Source organism: Scyliorhinus torazame, chromosome 5 (assembly GCF_047496885.1).
Source record: "Scyliorhinus torazame isolate Kashiwa2021f chromosome 5, sScyTor2.1, whole genome shotgun sequence".
Lineage (NCBI taxonomy): Eukaryota > Metazoa > Chordata > Chondrichthyes > Carcharhiniformes > Scyliorhinidae > Scyliorhinus > Scyliorhinus torazame.
Window position 1 is genome coordinate 126,020,046 of NC_092711.1, and position 23,058 is coordinate 126,043,103.

The following is a 23,058-nucleotide window of genomic DNA, read 5'->3' on the forward strand; positions in this document are numbered from 1 at the left end:
CCACTACATCCAAGGGGGGTGCTGGAATACCAGATGTTTCTGTTGAAGATATGTTGGGGGATTTTAGATCTTTCATTCGTAGACAATTTGGACTGTCTGAAGTTGCCACAAAAATTGAATCAAAATATGATATCCCCAAAGGACAGTGGTCCCTTGATAATATCAAGAAGGCATGGGGTAAGACCACACGGTTAAATGGTGGAAGACGTATGAAATGGTCTTTTGCAGTAATGGCACAGCTCCAAAAACATCAAGAGACAATTGCAAAAACTAAATTTGATCATGAGTATAGGTCCACTAAAGACCAACTAATTGCAGTTGTTGAAGAATTGCAAGATGCAAAATCTAAACTTGAGCATTATGATGAAATTAAAACAGAATTGCAAGATGCAAAGTCCAAACTTGAGCATTATGATGAAATTAAAACAGATTTGCAAGTTGCAAAATCCAAACTTGAGCATTATGATGAAATTAGAACAGATTTGCAAAATAAAACCTCTGAACTCCAGCAGTTATCTGTTCAAATCACAGAATTCCAAATTCAAGTTTTTAAAGTGGAGTCAAAATACCAACAGTTGCAATTAAATACTGAGCGAAGTGATGATGAGTATAGGTCCACTAAAAACCAACTAATTGTAGTTGTTGAAGAATTGCAAGATGCAAAATCCAAACTTGAGCATTCATAGATTATCATAGAATTTACAGTGCAGAAGGAGGCCATTCAGCCCATCGAGTCTGCACCGGCTCTTGGAAAGAGCACCTTACCCAAGGTCAACATCTTCACCCTATCCCCATAACCCAGTAACCGCACCCAACACTAAGGGCAATTTTGGACACTAAGGGCAATTTTAGCATGGCCAATCCACCTAACCTGCACATCTTTGGACTGTGGGAGGAAACCGGAGCACCCGGAGGAAACCCACGCACACACTGGGAGGATGTGCAGACTCCGCACAGACAGTGACCCAAGCCGGAATCGAACCTGGGACCCTGGAGCTGTGAAGCAATTGTGCTATCCACAATGCTACCGTGCTGCCCCTTAATTTCATTATGATGAAATTAAAACAGAATTGCGAGTTGCAAAATCCAAACTTGAACATTATGATGAAATTAAAACAGATTTACAAAACAAAACCCCTGAACTCCAGCAGTTATCTTTTCAAATAACAGAATTCCAAAATCAAGATTTTGAAGAGGAGTCAAAATACCGACAATTGCAATTAAAAACTGAGCGAATTGAACTTGAAAATTGCAAGTTAATGAAAGAAAGATGTGTTTTAGAAAGAGATATAAACAACGTAACTGAACACTGCAATTCTTTGACAAACAGGCTTACTGTGCAGAAAATTGAACAACCTCAGAAAGCAGCCCAAGCACCCCACCTAGTGGCCCAATCGGCAATTGCACAGCCGAGATCTATTGTTAAAAATAAATGATTTCCTCTGTCAGATGAATCAGACGAAGATAGTGTTCCTACAATACAAAATACTAAAGTAATTCGACTAGCCCCTTTAAAACGCAAACGGGTTAGAGTTGGAAGCAAAAAAATAGAAGATGGTGAAACTATCACTAAAAACATATTTGACCACTAATGGGTCTATGAACAGATTGATCCTTCAAAAATTGACAAATGGTCCAAAGATCTTCCACACCCTAAAAAGGGTGGTATGACGACATGGGATGGAATTCACAGATTACAAGCCATTTACAGTCTCCACCCATTTGATGGAGTACAAATTCTGACTATCATGCTAGGTACTCGTGTAATTTCAACCCTTAGAAATGAAGTAGAAGTTGCCCTTGGAGACGATTTGCAAAATTTAGAAGCTGGTGGCTAGCAGTCAAGAATTGGCTATTAAAATTTCGCCCCCCCAAGGACCAATTGGTCGAAGATCACATCTTACATTCAAAAAAATAATGAAGATATTCAGGATTTTGAGGAAAGATTTTTACATACTTGGATGGAATATTCAGGGATGACACTCGACCAGGAAAATGACACATGGGATGCAAGCACTTTAAGTCCATTAAAAACGGCTTTTATAGCCGGTGTTAAACCTGAAGTTTCTGCTGCCTTGAATTTGGTTTTACCAGCTTGGGCCACAGCTGGCACATACCGAGACATAGTTGGCCGATGCATTCAGATAGATCGTGGTTTGCACAATCAGGCAACTTTTAACACTGCAGCTGCTCAAATGCAGCCTATTGCTCAAATCCAGCCCATGTTACCTGCTGCTCCAGCGGCGGCTGTTGCAGGACCTGCAGGAATATCAGCAGTAACTACAATTTCACTGCCAGCGCCAGGGCAAACATGTACCCTTGCTCCATTAAAATCATGTAAGAAAATACCACAATGTCTTTTCTGTGGTAGAGTAGGACACTGGATGGCAAAATGCTGTCAAAAACAACGGATGGATTCAAGAGATGATAATGAAATAGACAATGTTCACTACAATACATCTCCACCTCGTGGTAAGTTTATCCTTTTAGAAAAACGCTTACCTTCACAGAAACAGGCCAGTCGATTTCAGCGGGAGCGGTACGCAAGTGATTTCTGGGAGGTAAGTTTATCCTTTTTAAAAAACATTTACCTTCACAGGAACAGGCCAGTCGATTTCAGCGGGAGCTGTGCGCAAGTGATTTCTAGGAGGTAAGTTTATCCTTTTAGAAAAACACACCTTCACAGGAACAGGCCAGTCGATTTCAGCGGGAGCGGTGCGCAAGTGATTTCTGGGAGGTAAGTTTATCCTTTTAGAAAAACACTTATTTTCTGTTTTATTTTTTCGACCCGCGGACTTCTGGGAAGCCCCCCCCACCCCAACCAATAAATTCTGGTGGAGAGGAAACCCGAGACACTACACATGTAGTGTCTCCCACCCACCCTCCTCTTCTAACCTAATAATAAGACCCATTGGTGTGCGGTAAGTGCCATATTATATTATTATATTATATTATTAGCATTGTGCAGGTCAAGGTTCGGAGGTGGAGGAGCAGTCTCTGTCAGGCAGAGAACCTGAGAACATCTAAGACACTCAGAAGGTAAGTACGTGATTTTTACTTTTATACCTTTTTCAAATTGTGTGTGTCGGGGGAAACTGAAGTGACATCACAGACAAGCTGTGGCCCGAGTGGCTGGTTGGGAATCTACACTAAATTAAAAAAATTAAGCATTGGTAACTAATTAAACATAATTACTTAATTATAATTTAGAGGGGTATCCAAGCCAGAGATCGGAGAGTACTATATTTAGCTTTCACATTTCTATTAGAAATCTAGTACTAGGAAACAGATAGTTAACAGTAACTTTGAAATTAAATAAAATATATATTTTTAAAAATATTATTTTTTTTAATTTTAATTTTAATTAATTGACGCAATGTCAGTTAGAGGGGTGCAGTGCTCTGACTGTGAGATGTGGCAGGTCCGGGAGGCTTCCAGCGTCCCGGATGGCTTCATCTGCAGAAAGTGCACCCAACTGGAGCTCCTCACAGACCGCATGGTTCAGTTGGAGCAGCAATTGGATGCACTTAGGAGCATGCAGGTGGCGGAAAGCGTCATAGATCGCAGTTATGTAAATGTGGTCACACCCAAGGTGCAGGCAGAGAAATGGGTGACCACCAGAAAGGGCAGGCAGTCAGTGCAGGAATCGCCTGTGGTTGTCCCCCTCTCAAACAGGTTTGGATACTGTCGGGGGTGGTAGCCTATTAGGGGAAAACAGCAGCAGCCAGAGCAGTGGCACCACGGCTGGCTCTGATGTTCAGAAGGGAGGGTCAAAGCGCAGAAGAGCAATAGTAATAGGGGACTCTATATTATAGTCAGGGGCGCAGATAGGCACTTCTGTGGATGTGAAAGAGACTCCAGGATGGTATGTTGCCTCCCTGGTGCCAGGGTCCAGGATGTCTCCGAACGGGTAGAGGGCATCCTGAAGGGGGAGGGCAAACAGGCAGAGGTCGTTGTACATATTGGTACTAACGACATAGGCAGGAAGGGGCATGAGGTCCTGCAGCAGGAGTTCAGGGAGCTAGGCAGAAAGTTAAAAGACAGGACCTCTAGGGTTGTAATCTCGGGATTACTTCCTGTGCCACGTGCCAGTGAGGCTAGAAATAGGAAGATAGAGCAGCTAAACACGTGGCTAAACAGCTGGTGTAGGAGGGAGGGTTTCCGTTATCTGGACCACTGGGAGCTCTTCCGGGGCAGGTGTGACCTATATAAGAAGGACGGGTTGCATCTAAACCGGAGAGGCATAAATATCCTGGCCGCGAGGTTTGCTAGTGTCACACGGGAGGGTTTAAAGTAGTATGGCAGGGGGGTGGGCACGGGAGCAATAGGTCAGAAGGTGAGAGCATTGAGGGAGAACTAGGGAATAGGGACAGTGGTGCTCTGAGGAAGAGCAGACAGGGAGAAGTTGCTGAACACAGCGGGTCTGGTGGCCTGAAGTGCATATGTTTTAATGCAAGAAGTATTACAGGTAAGGCAGATGAACTTAGAGCTTGGATTAGTACTTGGAACTATGATGTTGTTGCCATTACAGAGACCTGGTTGAGGGAAGGGAAGGATTGGCAGCTAAACGTTCCAGGATTTAGATGTTTCAGGCGGGATAGAGGGGGATGTAAAAGGGGAGGCGGAGTTGCGCTACTGGTTCGGGAGAATATCACAGCTGTACTGCGGGAGGACACCTCAGAGGGCAGTGAGGCTATATGGGTAGAGATCAGGAATAAGAAGGGTGCAGTCACAATGTTGGGGATTTACTACAAGCCTCCCAACAGCCAGCGGGAGATAGAGGAGCAGATAGGTAGACAGATTTTGGAAAAGAGTAAAAACAACAGGGTTGTGGTGATGGGAGACTTCAACTTCCCCAATATTGACTGGGACTCACTTAGTGCCAGGGGCTTAGACGGGGCGGAGTTTGTAAGGAGCATCCAGGAAGGCTTCTTAAAACAATATGTAGACAGTCCAACTAGGGAAGGGGCGGTACTGGACCTGGTATTGGGGAATGAGCCCGGCCAGGTGGTAGATGTTTCAGTAGGGGTGCATTTCGGTAACAGTGACCACAATTCAGTAAGTTTTAAAGTACTGGTGGACAAGGATAAGAGTGGTCCTAGGATGAATGTGCTAAATTGGGGGAAGGCTAATTATAACAATATTAGGCGGGAACTGAAGAACATAGATTGGGGGCGGATGTTTGAGGGCAAATCAACATCTGACATGTGGGAGGCTTTCAAGTGTCAGTTGAAAGGAATTCAGGACCGGCATGTTCCTGTGAGGAAGAAGGATAAATACGGCAATTTTCGGGAACCTTGGATAACGAGAGATATTGGAGGCCTCATCAAAAAGAAAAAGGAGGCATTTGTCAGGGCTAAAAGGCTGGGAACAGACGAAGCCTGCGTGGAATATAAGGAAAGTAGGAAGGAACTTAAGCAAGGAGTCAGGAGGGCTAGAAGGGGTCACAAAGTCATTGGCAAATAGGGTTAAGGAAAAGCCCAAGGCTTTTTACACGTACATAAAAAGCAAGAGGGTAGCCAGGGAAAGGGTTGGCCCACTGAAGGATAGGCAAGGGAATCTATGTGTGGAGCCAGAGGAAATGGGCGAGGTACTAAATGAATACTTTGCATCAGTATTCACCAAAGAGAAGAAATTGGTAGATGTTGAGTCTGGAGAAGGGTGTGTAGATAGCCTGGGTCACATTGAGATCCAAAAAGACGAGGTGTTAGGTGTCTTAAAAAATATTAAGGTAGATATGTCCCCAGGGCCTGATGGGATCTACCCCAGAATACTGAAGGAGGCTGGAGAGGAAATTGCTGAGGCCTTGACAGAAATCTTTGGATCCTCACTGTCTTCAGGGGATGTCCCGGAGGATTGGAGAATAGCCAATGTTGTTCCTCTGTTTAAGAAGGGTAGCAAGGATAATCCAGGGAACTACAGGCCGGTGAGCCTTACTTCAGTGGTAGGGAAATTACTGGAGAGAATTCTTCGAGACGTGATCTACTCCCATTTGGAAGCAAATGGACGTATTAGTGAGAGGCAGCATGGTTTTGTGAAGGGAAGGTCGTGTCTCACGAACTTGATAGAGTTTTTCGAGGAGGTCACTAAGATGATTGATGCAGGTAGGGCAGTGGGTGTTGTCTATATGGACTTCAGTAAGGCCTTTGACAAGGTCCCTCATGGTAGACTAGTACAAAAGGTGAAGTCACACGGGATCAGGGGTGAGCTGGCAAGGTGGATACAGAACTGGCTAGGTCATAGAAGGCAGAGAGTAGCAATGGAAGGATGCTTTTCCAATTGCAGGGCTGTGACCAGTGGTGTTCCACAGGGATCAGTGCTGGGACCTTTGCTCTTTGTAGTATATATAAATGATTTGGAGGAAAATGTAACTGGTCTGATTAGTAAGTTTGCAGACGACACAAAGGTTGGTGGAATTGCGGATAGCGATGAGGACTGTCAGAGGATACAGCAGGATTTAGATTATTTGGAGACTTGGGCGGAGAGATGGCAGATGGAGTTTAATCCGGACAAATGTGAGGTAATGCATTTTGGAAGGTCTAATGCAGGTAGGGAATATACAGTGAATGGTAGAACCCTCAAGAGTATTGAAAGTCAAAGAGATCTAGGAGTACAGGTCCACAGGTCATTGAAAGGGGCAACACAGGTGGAGAAGGTAGTCAAGAAGGCATACGGCATGCTTGCCTTCATTGGCCGGGGCATTGAGTATAAGAATTGGCAAGTCATGTTGCAGCTGTATAGAACCTTAGTTAGGCCACACTTGGAGTATCGTGTTCAATTCTGGTCGCCACACTACCAGAAGGATGTGGAGGCTTTAGAGAGGGTGCAGAAGAGATTTACCAGAATGTTGCCTGGTATGGAGGGCATTAGCTATGAGGAGTGGTTGAATAAACTCTGTTTGTTCTCACTGGAACGAAGGAGGTTGAGGGGAGACCTGATAGAGGTCTACAAAATTATGAGGGGCATAGACAGAGTAGATAGTCAGAGGCTTTTCCCCAGGGTAGACGGGTCAATTACTAGGGGGCATAGGTTTAAGGTGAGAGGGGCAAGGTTTCGAGTAGATGTACGAGGCAAGTTTTTTACGCAGAGGGTAGTGGGTGCCTGGAACTCTCTACCGGAGGAGGTGGTGGAAGCAGGGACGATAGTGACATTTAAGGGGTATCTTGACAAATACATGAATCGGATGGGAATAGAGGGATACGGACCCAGGAAGTGTCGAAGATTGTAGTTTAGTCGGGCAGCATGGTCGGCACGGGCTTGGAGGGCCGAAGTGCCTGTTCCTGTGCTGTACATTTCTTTGTTCTTTGTTTGTGGTCAACCATGTAACACCTACCAACAAGACACACCCAGTATGGCTTCTGGTCAGCACCACTGGCTAAGCAACTACAACCATGGTTTGCTTTCACAGTTAATCAACAACAGTATCATATTAGCCCAACTGTTTACCACATGGCTTTATAGAATCATCTCAGGCAACTGCCTGTTCGGCCTTCCAAATTATCCAATATGAAGATGATGTTCTGATAACCTCCACCAATAAAGATGATCATGACAAAGACTTACGGGTGGTCTTGAACCACCTCAGTACTAATAGTCAGAAAGCTAGCTTTCACAAAGCACAAATTCCCGTTATCAAATGTCTTTGAACGATCTGTTCTTTTGGAACATAGATTTGAGTTGGTTTTTTTTTTTTAAAAACCAGCTTCCACATTGTTTGTAGTTTTAATTTCCAGGCTAATTTTAAACATTTATTTTAAAATATCAAATACAATAACTTATTAAATATATAACTGAACCAATATTGTGCTGTATCTTGATTTCTGTAGATGAATTTGTCGATTCTGTTAAAGGAAACACAGCTAACAAGATATGTTAATTTCTTTAAATTAATAAAGCAACGTTCAGAATAATGACAGTTTTCTTAAGTTGACAGTTCTTGGCAACTTTTTAGCGATACATTGAGGTTTCTTTAGCTGCTTTGATGTATCTATTGAAGACCTGAATTTATGTGTGCTAAAAATCTCATTTTTAAATAGTTTAGAGATGCGAATGGCATCATTCCAAGCTATACGCCTCTTTTTGTCTCTGCAAGAAAATTAACCCTTTCAACAAGCTTTTGTGTATAATCCAGAAGATGTCAAAGACTTGACATCAATTTTGATAATCATTTTACCATTTATTACTAGATCATATGTTCAACTTTTATTGTATAATCATTTTATTTGTATACATTAAGTTATTATTAATTGTTTATTGCTGAATTATGTAATCATGATGTCAATTTTCAATCAGTATATCAATGTTAAGATCTGTAAAATGTTAACCGTAGTATTCCAAAATCGAATGGCGCTTGACTATGTGCTAGCCGAAAAAGGTGGCACCTGTGCCCTGATTGGTGCAGAGTGTTGCACTTTTGTTCCTGATGGCTCTGGAGGGGTTGGGGATTTGGCATTGCATATCCAGGGGGAGATCTAAGGGCTTGGTCCGCCCCGGTTTGCCTCTCTGGGATGGGGTTTGTGGGTGGTTTGGACACACTGGATGGAGTGTCCGGTGTGGGAGTCATCCTGTTCTCCTGTGTAGCTGTGTTCATCGTTTGCATGGCATGCCAATGTGATCAAGTTTGGTTAATTTGTTAATTGTGGTAATTATTTTGAAATGCCTGTTGCAATGTTAAGTGTCCATTCTATTGTTTAAAACTGTAATGACAATATGAATGAGTTATTCTTTGCGCTTTTACCTATCCTATCGCATTAATGATGTATTTTATCTTCTGGTGATATATCTCACTTAATTTTTTGATTTATCAAAGGGCCGACTGTAGAAGCCAGGTATTTCGAATACAACTGGTATAGGTAAAAGATAGCTGTTTAAGCATAAATATTACAAATCTTACAACTTGTCGTATTGCGCCAGGACTTTGATTCATCAACTAAGCTTCCCCCAACTTGGCGTAGTTCGGCAGGTTAAGATTCCCTCAATTAAAGATTCCTACAATTGGCGAGCCAGACAGGAGTTAAGATCCTATCAATTACAGATTTCAACAGGAATCGAGAACTCGAGGTCATAGGTTTAAATGAAGAGGGGAAAGAATCTGAGGAGCACCGGTTTTACACAGAGGATGGTAATATGTGGAACGAGCTGCCGGAGGAAGTGGTTGAGGCAGGGACATTGACAACATTGAAAAGGCATTTGGACAGATACATGGATAGGAAAGGTTCAGAGGGATATGGGCCAAATGCAGGCAAATGGGGTTAGCGTAGGTGGGCTTTTTGGTTGGCATGGACCAGTTTGGACCGAAGGTCCTTTCTTCGTGCCGTAGATTCTATGATACCCAGATTCCTCTACATCTCAGAGCTCTGCACTCTCATCATTTAGATAATGTGCTTCTCTTTTAGTCTTCATGTCAAAATGTCCTGTCCCACCAGCAGGTCAGACCAGAGTAGAGATAGCAGCACGGACGTATACAGTGTGAGAGATGGTCCTGGGTATCCTCAACATTGATGCTGAGCCCCATGAAATCTCATGGTGTCGGGTCAAACATGGGCAAGGAAATCTCATGCCGATTACTGCCCTCCTTCAGCCACCGAATCAATACTCCTCCAAGTTGAACATTACTTGGAATAAGCACGGAGGGGGTGGGGGGAGGGTGTGGGCATTAAATGTTCTGTGGGTGGGGGAATGCCCATCACCAAGACTCACTTGGTACCACCCTGGTTCAACATGGAGTGGAGGAGAACATGTCAGGAGCAGCACCAGATTCCCATAAAACAGATTCCAATCTGGTGACCCTATAACACGGGACCATTAGCGTGTTGAACAGCAGAAGCAGCATGCTCTGGGCAGGGGTAAGCTCTCACACAGGTTCAGATCAAAGTTGCAGTCCTGCTACATCCAGTCATCAATGGTGGTGAACAATTAAACGGCTAAGAGGAGGAGGAGGCTCCACAAACATCACCTCAGTGATTGGGGAGACAAGCACATCAGTACAAATGACTGGGTTTTGTGTTTAGTGTTCCTGGGTTTGTTACCAATACCTCCCCTGGATGCCAAAGCTACGTCAGACACACCGGAAGTGATGGGGAGCTGGGACCTGGCTGTGAGAGTAACTGAAGGTGTGAGAACTGAAATAATCTTGAGTTAGAAAAGAGGAAAGGCCACAAAAATAAGCATTCAGTATCCTGGAGAAATGAAGGTCTCGATTGTATGTCTGAAACAATATTTGTTCATTTGACATTGATCCAGAGGATTGAACCCCAGCCCATTTACAGGGATTATTATCATTGATCCTGGGAATGTTACCAATAACTTTTCCCTGGATCGGAAGGCTGGGAGAGACACTTGGATGGATTGGGGAGCTGGGACTTATCCATGAAATTAACCGAAGGGATGAGAACTGAAATAATCTAGAGTTGTGACGGAAAAAAGGCCCCAAAATGCAACAGTAACAAGACATCAACTAGTCTCCTCTTATTTCCGAGAAATTAAGGTCCTAACACATTGTTTCAAACAACATTAATATTTTGAGATGTCACATTCTGACTCAGTTATGGGGTTATTAACATCAGCAGAAACAAACCCCAACTGTCAGAATGAACATGGCTCAGTCCTGATGTGATTAACAGCAGCAATAAGAGCAGAATCCAACCCCTCCAGACACTTGTGAACTTGCTGGTTAGTGAGTCGGTGGGATGAACGACTGAATCCCTTCCCACACCCACAGCAGGGGAATGGCCTCTCTTCAGTGTGAACTCGCTGGTGTGTCAGCAGAACATCTGCGGTTTTAAAGCTCTTCTCACATTCAGAACATTTGAAATTTCTGTTTTCAGTGTGAACAAGTTGATGGAATTGAGGTGAGCTTGTCGAGTGAATCCCTTCCCACACACGGAGCAGGTGAGCGGCCTCTCCCCAATGTGAACCTGCTGGTGTTTTATGAGGTCCGGTGATTGTCTAAACACTTTCACGCAGTGAGAGCAACTGAACCCTCTCTCAGTGTGAATGAACTGGTGTTTGACCAGGTCCTCTCGTCTTTTAAAGCTCTTCTCACACTCCGAGCAGTTAAACAGCCACTCATCGATGTGAACTCGCTGGTGTCTCAGCAGCTGGGACACAAAACTGAATCCCTTCCCACACACCAAGCAGTTTAATGGCTCCTCTCCAGTGTGAGACCTCTGGTATATGTGTAAGCTGGAGGACAATGTGAATCCCTTCCCACACACAGCAGGGGAATGGCCTGTCCCCAGTGTGACTGCGTCGATGTATCTCCAACTGGGAAGGGTAATTAAATCCCTTTCCACAGTCCCCACATTTCCATGGTTTTTCCATGGTGCCGGTGTCCTTGTGTCTCTCCCGGTTGGATGATCGGTTGAAGCTTCATCCACAAACTGAACACGTATACGGATTATCCCCGCTGTGAGTGTTGTGATGTTTTTTCAGGCTGTGTAACTGGTGAAAGCTCTTTCCACAGTCAGTTCACTGGAACACTCTCACTCAGGTGTGTGTGGGTCTCGGGGTTTTTCCTGTCACACTGATGTTTGAAATCATTTCCCACAGACAGAACAGACAAACATTTCTCCTTCCAGATTCAAAGACCAATGATATTCAAGTCCTGATGAATCGAGGGACTCTGTCAGGTCTTGATGTGATGTTTAGTTTGAGTTCCCCATCTGTAAATCCTCCCTTTCTGATACCCTGTAAATGGCGATGATCAAAGTCATCACTGTCAGTACAGGGTGACATTCAGAACAGATAATTCTCGTTTCTATGGAACATTTTTTCCTCTTATTCCAGTACAGCTGCAGATTCCCGTCCCACACACTCTCCCTCCTCACTGGTGGGAGTCCAAATAAAGTGTTGGATTTTTCTTTCTGTATATTTTTAACAAATTTGTACACTAAAGATTACAACATTTGAAAACTCACTTCATTCATGACTCCTGATGAAACCCTCCACAGTCAATCATTTGAATTGTGATTCCTGCTGAAATGGGTGAAAAAAACTGTCGGGACTTTGTTAGAAACTCTTGAATCTCAAATCCCATCGTCTCGATCACTTGTCACAACAAAAATAATCAATGTGCAGTGGCATTCAGGAGAAAGGACACAATTCCACAAAACAGATACAGAACAAATAGACTACGAGGCAGTCCAATCACCTCCTTAAGTCAGAGTTTTACAGCACAGAAAGAGGCCCTTCAGCCATCGTGTCTGTGCCGGCCATCAAACATTTATCTCTCCTAATCCCATTTACAAACACATGGTCTGTCACCTTGTATGCAATGGCATTTCAATTGGTTGTATAAATACTTCTTGTGGAAGATTCCCACCTCTACCGCCCTTTCAGGCAGAGAGTTCCAGATTCTTACCACCAGGAAAGGTTTTCCTCAAATCCCCTGCCCCTAACCGTAAATCTATGCCGCCTGGTTATTGACCCCACTATGAAATGGAAAGGTTTCTTCCTATTCTTATGGTCTTATTTACCGTATCTCTGTCCATCATAAATTTGTGCACCTCAATCAGACCATCCCCGCCCACCCACCAAGCCTGCTCTGCTCTAAGGAAAACAAACCCAGCCTAATCAGCCTCTCTTCATAGCTGAAACATTCCAGCCCAGGCAACATCGTGGTGAATCTCCTCTGCACCCTTCCTAGTGCAATCCCATCCATCCCATAGTGTGATAGTGTGGCGACCAGGACTGCACACAGTAATCTAGCTGTGGCCTAACTAGTGTGTAATGCAACCTACGAGGGAACAAGCGGTCCTAGATCTGGTCCTGTGTAATGAGACAGGATTGATTAATGATCTCATAGTTAGAGATCCTCTCGGAAGGAGCGATCACAATATGGTGGAATTTAAAATACAGATGGAAGGTGAGAAGGTAAAATCAAACACTAGTGTTTGGTGCTTAAACAAAGGAGATTACAATGGGATGAGAGAAGAGCTAGCTAAGGTAGACTGGGAGCAAAGATTTTATGGTGAAACAGTTGAGGAACAGTGGAGAACCTTCCAAGCGATTTTTCACTGTGCTCAGCAAAGGTTTATACCAACAAAAAGGAAGGACGGTAGGAAGAGGGAAAATTGACCGTGGATATCTAAGGAAATAAGGGAGAGTATCAAATTGAAGGAAAAAGCATACAAACTGCCAAAGATTAGTGGAAGACTAGAGGACTGGGAAATCTTTAGGGGGCAACAGAAAGCGACTAAAAAAGCTATAAAGAAGAGCAAGTTAGATTATGAGAATAAATTTGCTCAGAATATAAAAACAGATAGTAAAAGTTTCTACAAATACATAAAACAAAAAAGAGTGGCGAAGGTAAATATTGATCCTTTAGAGGGTGAGACGGGCGATTTAATGATAGGAGATGAGGGAATGGCTGAGGAACTGAACAGGGTTTTAAAGAACAAAGAAATGTACAGCACAGGCCCTTCGGCCCTCCAAGCCCGTGCCGACCATGCTGCCCGACTAAACTACAATCTTCTACACTTCCTGGGTCCATATCCCTCTATTCCCATCCTATTCATGTATTTGTCAAGATGCCCCTTAAATGTCACTATCGTCCCTGCTTCCACCATCTCCAGTAACGAGTTCCAGGCACCCACTACCCTCTGTGTAAAAAAAACTTGCCTCGTACATCTACTCTAAACCTTGCCCCTCTCACCTTAAACCTATGCCCCCTAGAAATTGACCCCTCTACCCTGGGCAAAAGCCTCTGACTATCCACTCTGTCCATGCCCCTCATAATTTTGTAGACCTCTATCAGGTCGCCCCTCAACCTCCGTCGTTCCAGTGAGAACAAACCGAGTTTATTCAACCGCTCTTCACAGTGGAAGACACAAATCACATGCCAGTGACTGATGGAAATGAGGCTATGACAGGTGAGGACCTTGAGATGATTATTATCACTAAGGAGGTAGTGACGGGCAAGCTAATGGGGCTAAAGGTAGACAAGTCTCCTGGCCCTGATGGAATGCATCCCAGAGTGCTAAAAGAGATGGCTAGGGAAATTGCAAATGCACGAGTGATAATTTACCAAATTTCACTAGACTCTGGGGTGGTCCCGGCGGATTGGAAATTAGCAAACATGACACCACTGTTTAAAAAAGGAGGTAGGCAGAAAGCGGGTAATTATAGGCCAGTTAGCTTAACTTCGGTAGTAGGGAAGATGCTAGAATCTATCATCAAGACAGAAATAGCGAGACTTCTGGATGGAAATTGTCTCATTGGGCAGTCGCAGCATGGATCCATAAAGGTGCCGAACTAATTCAGTGGAATTTTTTGAGGACAATACTAGTGCGGTAGATAGCGGGGAGCCAGTGGATGTGGTAGATCTGGATTTCCAGAAAGCTTTTAACAAGGTGCCACACAAAAGGTTGCTGCATAAGATAAAGATGCATGGCATTAAGGGTAAAGTAGTAGCATGGATAGAGGATTGGTTAATTAATAGAAAGCAAAGAGTGGGGATTAATGGGTGTTTCTCTGGTTGTCAATCAGTAGCTAGCGGTGTCCCTCAGGGATCAGCGTTGGGCCCACAATTGTTCACAATTTACATAGATGATTTGGAGTTGGGGACCAAGTGCAATGTGTCCAAGTTTGCAGACGACATTAAAGATGAGTGGTAAAGCAAAAAGTGCAGAGGATACCGGATGTCTGCAGAGGGATTTGGATAGGCTAAGTGAATGGGCTAGGGTCTGGCAGATGAAATACAATGTTGACAAATGTGAGGTTATCCATTTGAAAATGAAATGAAAATCGCTTATTGTCACAAGTATGCTTCAAATGATGTTACTATGAAAAGCCCCTCGTCGCCACATTCCGGCGCCAGTTCGGGGAGGCTGGTACGGTAGGAATAACAGCAAAAGGGATTATTATTTAAATGATAAAATATTTAAACATGCTGCTGTGCCGAGAGATGTGGGTGTGCTAGTGCCAGAGTCGCAAAAAGTTGGTTTACAGGTGCAACAGGTGATTAAGAAGGCAAATGGAGTTTTGTCCTTCATTGCTAGAGGGATGGAGTTTAAGACTAGGGATGTTATGCTGCAATTGTATAAGGTGTTAGTGAGGCCACACCTGGCGTATTGTGTTCAGTTTTTATCTCCTTACCTGAGAAAGGACGTGCTGGCGTTGGAGGGTGTGCAGAGGAGATTCACTAGGTTAATCCCAGAGCTGAAGGCGTTGGATTACGAGGAGACGTTGAGAAGACTGGGACTGTGCTCGTTGGAATTTAGAAGGATGCGGGGGAATCTTATAGAAACATATAAAATTATGAAGGGAATAGATAGGATAGATGCGGGCAGGTTGTTTCTACTGGCGGGTGAAAGCAGAACTAGGGGGCATAACCTCAAAATAAGCGGAAGTAGATTTAGGATTGAGTTTAGGAGGAACTTCTTCACCCAAAGTGTTGTGAATCTATAGAATTCCTTGCCCAGTGAAGCAGTTGAGGCTCCTTCATTAAATGTTTTTAAGATAAAGATAGACAGTTTTTTGAAGAATAAAGGGATTAAGGGTTATGGTGTTCGGGCCGGAAAGTGGAGCTGAGTCCACAAAAGATCAGCCATGATCTCATTGAATGGCGGAGCAGGTTCGAGGGGCCAGATGGCCAACTCCTGCTCCTAGTTCTTATGTTCCTATGGTTTATACAGCTCCATCATAACCTCATTGCTATTATATTCTATGCATCGGCTAATAAAAGCAAGTATCTCATATGCTTCTTAATCACCTTATCTACCTGTCCTGCTGCCTTCAGTGATCTTTGGACAAACTCCCCAATATCCCTCTGGTCCTCTGTACTTCCTGTCACCCTACTGTTCAGTGTTTATTCCCTCGCATTGTTGGTCCTCCCAAAATGCGGCACATCACACTTTTCAGGGTTAAATTCCATTTTTCGCTGTTCTTCCCATCTGATCAGCTTTCATCAACACCGATTTATTTATTTATAAATAATTTTAGAGTACCCAATTATTTTTTTCCAACTAAGGGACAATTTAGTCTGGCCAATCTACCTACCCTGCACATCGTTTGGCTTGTGGGGTGAGACCCACGCAAACACAGGGAGAATGGATACTGATTTATTTGACAGATATATAGATTACTAAACTCCGGGCCAGTTACAGAGATTACTAACATGAACAGAGACAAACAACGCAAGTGATTAACAGCAGAATCTAACCTCCGCAGTCACTTGTGAACTCGCTGGTGTGTTATTAAGTGAGATGATCGAGCAAATCTCTTCCCACACACACAGCAGGTGAATGGCCTCTCCCCAGTGTGAACTTTCTGGTGTATTACCAGGTTTGATGACGGAGTAAAGCCCTTCCCACACACAGAGCAGGTGAATATCTTCTCCCCTGTGTGAATCCGTTGGTGTGTCACCAGGTTAGAGGATGAAATGAATCCCTTCCCACACACAGAGCAGGTGTACGGCCTCTCCCCGCTGTGAACTCGCTGGTGTTGAATGAGGTGAGACGATTGTCTGAATCTCTTCTCACATTGAGAACACCCGAACGGTGTCTAATCCGTGTGTACAAACTGGTGTTTAATCAGATCCGGTGAGATTTTAAAGCATTTCTCACAGTCAGAGCATTTAAAGGGCCTCTTATCAGTGTGAATGCGCATGTGTAATTGAAGGCTGGACATCAGAGTGAATCCAATCCCACACGGAGCAGGTGAACGGTCTCTCCCCGGTGTGACTGCGTCGATGAGCTTCCAGCTGGGATGGGCAAAGGAATCCCTTCCCACAGTCCCCACATTTCCACGGTTTCTTCGGCGTGCGGGCTACCTTGTGTCTCTCCAGGTTGGACATACAGTTGAAGCCTTGGTCACACACACACACAATACGGTTTCTCCTGAATGATGTGAATTTTTTTCAGGCAGTGTAACTGGTTAAAGCTCTCCACAGTCAGTTCACTGGAACACTCTCACTCGGGTGTGTGTGTCTCGGTGCTTTTGCAGTCACACAGATGTTTGAAAGCTTTTCCCATAACAGAACAAAGATCTCTCCTCCCACATTCAATGGGTGATGATATTCAGGTCCTGATGAATCGAGTGATTTTGACAGATCTTGATGCGATATTTGGTTGGAGTTTCCACCTGCAAACCATTTCCTAATATCCTGTAAACAGAGTTTACAAAATACATCACTGTCAGTACAGGATAGAAATTCAGAACACACAATCCTAATTTCTCTGGAACATTCTTCTCTTGATCGCCCAAACATGTTGTCCAATCAAACTAAAAGAGCCCAAAATAGGCAACACAGCTTTACCAGGAGCAAAACAAAACCTTCCTGATGAAACCAGAATGTTTTTACCAGCGTTTATGAGACACTCTGTACTCTGAGGCACCCACTGATCGTGGAGGTTATGAACCGTACTGGTGGACTTCCCATGCTCCAACCCTAGAGCCACCCAGACACAGACAGGACCATGGACCAGAGACTGGCAGCCCTTATGGGGGAAGACAAGGAAGTGGCACTGAGGCCACAATCAGTTCAGCCATGATCTTATTCAATGGCGGAGCAGGCTCACTGGCCTACTTTGACCTATTTCTTATATTCAGCTGGTGTCACCCGGGGAGGGGTTTGCTTGTGGAGTGGTGTCCCTGCCTCTGAGCCAGAAGCTCCGGATTCGGGTCCTACCGCAGGATTTGATGGCCAAGGAAGGGGTGTTCATAATCCGGTCAAACAGGTTGAGTGTGTCAACCTACAAATACTTCCAAACATGCCAATGTTTGGGTTAGGTGGATTGGCCATGCTAAATTGCCCTTGGTGTCCAAAACATGTTAAGTGGGGGCTACTGGGATAGGGGAGGTACATGGGCTTCAGTAGGGTGCTCTTTGTGATGGCCGGTACAGACTCGATGGGCCGAATGGCCTCCTTCTGCACTGTAAATTCTATGATGATTCTAGAATGTCTGACGGTAAGAGTGGGAGAAACTCCTAGTCAGCCATGCTTGCTGTTGTGTGGGGCACCACTCAAGCTATAAGCCCCATAGTAACGAACTAGCGACCAGTTCCAGGAGTTATTAGCTGTGGAAACCGATGAAAGTCTGCCTTAGTGCACCACCAGGAGTGGGAAGACAATTGGGAAGGTTGCTGTTAAGGCACTAGGACCCGGGTGCGAACAGACGCTGAAGCTCCGCCCACCAAGAAATCAGCGCATGCGCTCACTCCCTGTTGAATCAAGGTGGCGGCCGGTAACCTTGCCCTTTTTTCGGGGTCAGACCCAGAGCTGCAAACGAGGGACCCGCAGATCGTATTCGGGTCTTGAGGCCTTCAGCAGGTGTTTATATACCCTCCCCGTCCACCCACCGCTCCCCGCATCTTCACCAGTTTGGAGCAACGACGGACAAGAGACTCTGAATCGCCAGCAGTGCGCATGCTCCAACACTGGGCGGTATTGCGCCTGCGCACTACTCTCCTGTGGTGTGAATAGAGGACATTCCCCACCGTAGGGGATACTGGGTAAGGTACCTGCCATTGAAAGTTTTTGCTTTCATGTGGCGAATGGGGTGCGCTGCGGCAGAAATCAATGAAATTAGAAACAAATAATACAGACACCCAAGTGAAATTCTGATGATTGAGTGGGTCCTGAACTATGGAGGGATTTAGCAAGACACTGGGAATTTTAAAGGATGAAGACACTGGGAATTTTAAAGGACGAAGGCACCAGAATTTGACTCCCATTAAAGACGAAGAATGTTGTCTTAACTATTGTCAGGGCAGAAAAGTAACACATTTTCCAAACAGATATCGAAAATTGATACAAAATGAGGAATTATTAAACTCGTTTCTAAAAAAAATGAAAGATCTAATAAAAAATATATTTTTAGTTCTCTTTCTATTTTCTTTTCTCTCACGGATTCATCTGATTTCATTTTGAGATTATCTCTGTTTTTCCCTCAGTGGTTTCCTGTTAGTTCTGAGAAACTTCTTAATTTCTTTACCCGTCAGTCTGGCCTCAATAAAAGTCGAGATGGATTTGCAGGTACAGCATTAGTTATTTTATTTGACTTGCAAGTCTGATTCATTTCACACAGGCACAGGACACAGGACTAGTCTCCTATACCCTTGGAAAACGAATGAAGAAGGAGACAAAGGGATTTCTGCAAATACATTCAAATGGTATCAAGTTTCACATACACGACTCCCATAGGTCATCCTATACCCCTCCTGACCTGACCATACATCCTGATTGGCTCACTTCTCATCCCTTCCTCTGGCCTCCTATTACCCAGCATCCTTTTCTCCTCCTTAGCTGGACACCAATCCCCCTTACTTTGCCATGCGTTCTGAAATCCTTTGTCTGAACTAACAGAATCAGACCGGCCTATGTTTACATTACAGTAACTAATATCTCTAAAGTAACTATTTTATATCACATTCGTCATTCCCTCTTATCATTTCATGATAACCGAACTATTCAACCCATAGCTACGGTCCCTCATCTAAAAAGATTTGTCGCTGCATTTCCAATTCCTGTAGTAGCCCCCTTCATCCGCTGCACTCTCGTGGATTTTAACAGCCAAGATTCTTGGGGCGTTTATCTGTTCCAGTGCACCCCGCATTCTACCCATCACGCATTTAAGGATGGCTGGGCCCACAAAGATGCAGCCAATAGCCACTGCTAGATTATGCAGCATCCACGCCAAGGGGCAGGGGACTGTGGTAGGGACTAGAGTCCCAATAGCAATTTGATGGGGAAATGGGGGTGACAAAACATTGGTCACTGTGCCATTAAATAAAAAGTAGTATCCTTGCTCCGTGTACAGGCTAACATCACAATCAGTATATAGGTTGCGTAGGGATCCCCCAGTAGCCCAGTTTATCCAGCTTTGAAACGCCCATTTGGGCCGCCTAGCAATGCGGAAAGCCCTAGTCCCAACAGTGATATGAGAGTCATTCGCCCAGCCACAAAGGAGCTGGAGGCCGGCGTTCAATGGAACGCAGGTGGTGTTGTAACAAACGCATTGGCCAGACGCCTGGGTGATATGACACCTGTCCATACAGGTGGGGAACAGACATGTTATATTCGTTTCCACCTCTACCAGCAAACAGCCGTATCCTTCACTGCTGAAACAATTCTCGTATGACCGGGAATCCCTATTGGGAGTGAAGTGGCTAGGTATGTACGCCCTCCACCGTTGCAGCCTATCATACTGTGAGTGGGAATTATCCCGAGGAATGGGAAGGCAAATAGCCGGTGGTGCTGAACCCGGATTGTAAGGAAGAGTGACTTGCTCGGGCGGTGGCTCGGAATGCTGACAATGAACCACTGTTTGGGGAGTGCCCCAAAGCGGTGAAACAGAAAATAACCTAGACACCGCTGCGGGGTTCGAGTAGCAGACAACCCGTCCCTGGCCATACAAGCGGTGGTAAATCTGGTAAAAGAGATTCATACTGATCGGGTTTTCCTCAGTTTGGCCTCTAAATGAATTAAGTGTATCTCCAGATAACCTACGTTAACAAAGAACAAAGAACAAAGAACAAAGAAATGTACAGCACAGGAACAGGCCCTTCGGCCCTCCAAGCCCGTGCCGACCATACTGCCCGACTAAACTACAATCTTCTACACTTCCTGGGTCCGTATCCTTCTATTCCCATCCTATTCATATATTTGTCAAGATGCCCCTTAAATGTCCCTATCGTCCCTGCCTCCACAGGGACGTTCTAGTTGTACTCCCCTTCTCACACGCTCCATCCTCTCTCTAGTCCCCCTCTCTCTCCCACAACCTCTTCCTACTCTCTCCTGACGGTCTGATTTTACCTTTATCGCACCAATCTTAACACATCCAAAATCAAATTTACATGTACTCCAAAAACAAGGCAATGTCCATGTAATGTTTCTTCCCATCGCTGGGACCGGTGCAATTGCTTCATGAGTCCTGCATTGTCCGTTAACCTGATGACCTTCCCTGAGTCGATACCATGGGGGCATTGAAGAACATCACCTCTGCATAAACAAAATGTCCTTGTAGTTTGGTTGGGGTTACAAATGTAGATAATATGTCCCTTTTCCATGTCCGTCCCCGATGTCACTCCAAGCGAGGTGAGGCCGAAGATCACACAGGCGGTGCGTAGCCACCCCATCATGCTCCACACCTGTAAAATAGCACTGGGGAAGGGAGGCAGGTTAATCTGTCCAAGAAAATGAGGCCCATTATCAGAACTCAACTGAGCTGGTATACTGTACTGGGGAATGATTTCCCGCATCAGAACTTTAACCACAGTAGCAGCTTTATTATCGATAGTCGGATACACCTCGACACATCTACTGAACACATCCACAATAACCAAAATATATTTATAATATTGACAACATTGACACCTTTCCAACTCAATGTAACCACCTGGAGCGTCTCAAAGGAACCAGTGGGCAACGGGGTTTGCCCCATCCCACAAGAGATACCTTTTCCGGTGTTATATTGCTGACAAATCAAACACCGAGTGCTGATATTCTGAGCCAACACCTGCATTTTAGGGTGCCACCAAGTGTCCAGCAACAAATCACTAGTCCCCCGAGCCCCACAATGAGTTGCAAAGTGTACACATTCAGTGACCCATAAAGCCAGTACATCAGACATACAAGTCTGATGTGCTGGCGTGGTCCATAAAGAGGAAACAGAATCATATGTACAACCTAACCGTTTCCACATTTGTTTATCACTCTCAGGAGCGTCCTCCTGTAACCTTATGATGTCTTGGATGGTTGGCATTGGCTTGTCAGAGGCAGACCTATTTATTGCAGACCGTTTAGTCTGACCTAACATTTTAGGCACCATCACTTGCTGAATTTGCGCGGCTGTCCGCGCTGCACAATCTGCTTGTTCATTACCAACGTCAACTTGGGTCTTACCATTTGTGTGGGCAGCGCATTTAATAACGAAAATCTGAGCGGGCATAAGGAGGGCCTGCAGTAAGTCATTAACTAAACCCCGGTGGGATATTTGACCACACATAATCATGTCAGGTTGTTCTGACGAAATATCACTCAAATCGTCCCTTATTGTGGTAGTTTCCTGAATCAAGGCTAAACAGTCGTGGCCAGGTGCGTCTTCATGGACAGGGGGACCACTAAGAAAACAGGCTGGATTGATAGTGGTACAGTGTTTAAATGTCAGACGTGGATTGTTCAAAAGGTATATCTCATACCTATTCTGACGAGCTGCGGTAAGATGCTGAGTCTGCAGTTGCCTCAGTAGTGCGATGACCGAGTGGAAGCTATACACCGTAATATCCTGTTGGAGAGTGAGAGCATGTAATGGCTGTGCGATGGCATTGATTGAACGTAAATCCTGTACTTATCGGTACTGGTCTGGCTTGGCTGGTTTAGGCACAGCAAGTATGGGGGTGTTACATTCTGATTGGCAAGGGACCAAAATACCCTGTTGCAACAGCTCTCCGATTAATTTGTCTATAGACGGGGCAGCTTGGGGTTTCAGGGGGTATTGCCGAATGGAAGGCAGCTTTACATGGTCCTTAATCGTTACCTTAATAGGTGTAACATTTGTCTTTCCCACTTGTGATGGGTATTCCGCCCAGACCTGTGGATTGACATATTCCAAAACATCACATTCCCGGTGATGCTGCAGTTGAGTGTTAATCGTTTCAGGGACCTCAAAATATTTTATGGCAGTGCTGTCTGGCGTGACTTGAAGTGCGTTCTCTGTTGGATCTGAATGATCCACTGCCCTCCTTACCACAGGCCCCAGATCCTTGGCATGGTACTGGTCTTGGACCTGACGTGTAATATGAGGGCTTACCGAAGCTGACTGTGGCCATAAATGTGGTGGTATTGTAACAAAATCGGCCATACCTTCTTTTCCCGTGACTGTGGCTGTAACTTTGACTGGCCATTCGGTCCCAATTAACAGCCGGTATTTGTCCTCCAACACCCTGTTTTGTCCGGTTCTGTCATAGGCCAGGGTAATGTGATGCAGTGAATGTTCAATGTCTAACGTCCACCACTGGGGGGTGATAGAAATATAGCACTGTTGTCTCATCCTCCATGATTGAACTGTTACCCCTTCGTCTCTGCACTCTAGCTGTAGCTGGAAGATACACAGTAAA

General features: G+C 44.7%; 2 long non-coding RNA genes across 2 annotated transcripts in view; both read left to right on the forward strand.

Moving 5' to 3' along the window:
• Window positions 1-23,058, forward strand: part of LOC140421854 (uncharacterized) — a 514,775-nt gene that overhangs the window by 309,042 nt on the left and 182,675 nt on the right. The window lies entirely within an intron of this gene.
• The window catches only part of LOC140421853 (uncharacterized), a 33,361-nt gene that overhangs the window by 1,799 nt on the left and 8,504 nt on the right, over window positions 1-23,058 (forward strand). The window lies entirely within an intron of this gene.